Below are 3,133 nucleotides of genomic sequence, written 5' to 3' on the forward strand. Positions count from 1 at the left end.
AACATGTTCTTCCAAACTATGAGCATAATCATGTGATTTAAATTTCTACCAGATTTGGGGAATTTTTTTCATGTCATTGTTCTCCTCTTTCTGCAATTATGTGGTTGTATTTGACTGCATAGTGGTGAGCAAATAGCACTAATTGTTATTCTTACTGGAGGGTAGTGGACTGAAACCATGAATTCTGTTTATCAGCTCCAGGTAATAAAAATTGTATGAAAAGATCTATTTCAGGCAGCTTTAGCATCTTTCTTCTCTCTCTCTTTTTACACAAAAGAAGCAGGTCTGACAAGCAACATGACAGTGAAACCTTCTGCTGAGTCTGCTGCTCAGTTTCAAACTTACATAATTGGGGTGTATTTCCATATTCCTCCCCTCCTTTGCTGTGCTCGAGGCACAGACAGAGGGAATGTCTGCTCCAAGCAGCTGAGAGTGGAAGCCTCAATGTTTCAACTTAAATATTTAAAATATCCTAACACCTCCACAGCAGGATAATTGAACACTGCACTAAGTCAGCACAGCAGGATCTGCTGCCCAGTGATACTGGAGCCCTGCACAGGAGCAGGTGAAACCTTTCTGTTCCAGGGAACACTGAGTAAATGAGAATTTGGTCAAAGTGTAGGTCATTTCCTCATTTTCAGAAAAGCAGTTCTAAAAACACGCAGGAAAGAAAATTTAATTATTCAAGAAAATCTGATTATTGCAGTGCTCCACTGCAATTTTCTGACTCTGGTACATTCCGTGATTTCTCAGGCTGTTATTTTTTGCAGTGTTATGGTGAAACTGTCTGCTAAAATCCCAGGGCCCTATCACACAAAACTAATTTACTAGAAATGTCATCTGGCACATAAGCATTTTTGTCCATAGCAGAAATTTCAGTGGTGTATTTGGAAAGAAGTGCCAAGAAAAGAAAGCTTCGTGCTCACAGATGGCATGTTCCTCATTGACTGTTTCAACCACAAGAGATGTGTGCACAGCTCCAGCCCTGTGGGCTGTGTGCTCTCAGAGTTGCAAGGGTTTGTGTTTTTTTTGTTGGGTATTTTTTTGTTAAAAATAAAAATAGGTACAAGTATAAGAACTACTGAAAGGAAAATACAAACTAAAAAACAAAGACCAAAGAGAAAACAAGGTGAGAAACACAGCAAGCTGAGTTAAATCAGATGTATGTGCTTGCAGAGGACAGGATGAGATGAGCTATCTGAGAGATGCAAATTCAGATCACGCCAGGCAGAAATGGGAAACTGAACCTCCTCCAACTTCTTGGAGAAGTGCCTTTATTACTGTGTTTCAGGATAACTGAAAATGAGTAAACAGCACACCATTTGCTTTCCTTCCTAGCTCAGAAAACTTACAAGCACCATTTCAGATTGAACAACGTTATATCTGATACAAGTGGGGAGGGTTTACTTTTTCCCCACACACACAGCAAAGGAAGAAGAAAATAATATTTTTTTTGGCTGTATTCTGAATTATTTCCCTCCCTCTTATTTGGCTGCTCGACTGAAAAAGCAATCCTATACCCATTCTCCATTGATCTACTTCCAGCAGGGCTCCACTCCACATCCCTCTGGCTTTGGCAGCCACAGAAATGAATTCAGCTAGGAAGTCCTGTAAGCCACTTACTACACTGTAAGTCTTCTCACTCTGCTTCCACCAAATAGGAAGCCTTCCTTCTCTTGGACTAAGTGTAAACACACAGACTGTGTTTTGCAAGGTGGCTTGGGTAGAAAATTGGCCAAGATGGGTAGAAAATTGGCCAAGAGGCTGCACTCAGAGGGTCGTGACCAATGTTTTTATAACTCAGTGTTTTTATAAAACAGGTTTTATAACACTGTTGCTAGTGGGGTCTCCCTGAGATTGCCACTGGGCTCCACACTGTCCATCTTCACAAGGATTTGGGTGATGGATTTGAAAGCACCTTCACCCAGGTTGCTGATACCAATAAACAGGGTGGTGAGGACAACCTGCCCTGTGAGGAAAGACTGAAGGAGTTACATCTTATCTCCCTGGAGGAGAGAAGGCTTGGAGACTGAAGGCTAATCTCAATATACCAGCGTGCTACAAAAGGGTGGAGGCTCTCCTCACAAAGGACCACATGGAGAAAACAAGGCACAATATAAATTTTCTTATGGTGAGAACAACCAATGACTGAAACACGGGGATGTGCTGGTATGGTCCCTGTCACCCTAGGGAGGTTTCCAAGCAGCCAGGGTGCTCTATAATCCCATCTAGTCTTCCTCCCACAAAAGTCGGGCCAATGATCTTGCCAGCTCCCTTCCAGCCCGGGCTGTTCCATGGTTCCATGATTCTGTGCAGACAGACAGGGGCTCCTGAGGCCACCTTCACCAACATCGCCCTGAGGAAGGAACCAGCCCAGCCCCACCATTTGCCAGCAAGCAGACGTGCATGCACTACAGTGCCAGCTGTGCAGACAGGGCTCCAGCCCACCGAGCTCGCAGGGACCGCACCGAGGCCGCTGCTGCTTCTCACCCGCTGGACACCGGCCCCCATCGGCCCACGTGAACCGGCACCGGCTCCTTGCTCGGGGCCGAGGGCAGGTGTGGGTGCTGAGGAGCGGTCCCACGGCTCACCGAGGCCTCCGTGACCTTGCTAACTCACGGCTGCCGTGGCCCTCGCAGCCGGGACACACCGGCCGCGCCGCTCGGGCGGACCGCAGCGCCGGGGTCCGCGTCCCGCGCTGCCCCATCAGCCGGTGGCTCTAGGAAGGAGACAAAGGCGGCGGGGACAGCCGGAGGCGGTGAACGGCAAGGAAGAGGCCCCGGGGCCAGGGGCGCAGGGCGGGCGCTGCGGGACCCTCCGAGCGTCTCCCGCCGCCTCCCCCCGACCGAGCCCTCAGGCACCGCTGCGAGGGGGCGGGGCCGAGGCGGCCCCAAAGGGCGGTGACGGGCACGCTCTCCGCCCAATAGAACCGCGCTGTTGCCTGATGGACATGCGCACTGACCAATCATCCTGGCCCGCCGTTCCCTCCTCGGCTTAGAGCCAATCGCGGCGCCTGCGGCGGGCGGGGAGGCGGGGCCGTGTGCGGCGCGGGGCGGGCCGCGAGCGGGGACCGGGGCTCAGAGCATCGCTCGGGCTCGGTGCCGCCGCCGGCTCCGTCCCTGCTCCCGCGTCG

The sequence above is a fragment of the Ammospiza caudacuta genome, chromosome 3, assembly GCF_027887145.1.
Source record: "Ammospiza caudacuta isolate bAmmCau1 chromosome 3, bAmmCau1.pri, whole genome shotgun sequence".
In the NCBI taxonomy this organism is placed as follows: Eukaryota; Metazoa; Chordata; class Aves; order Passeriformes; family Passerellidae; genus Ammospiza; species Ammospiza caudacuta.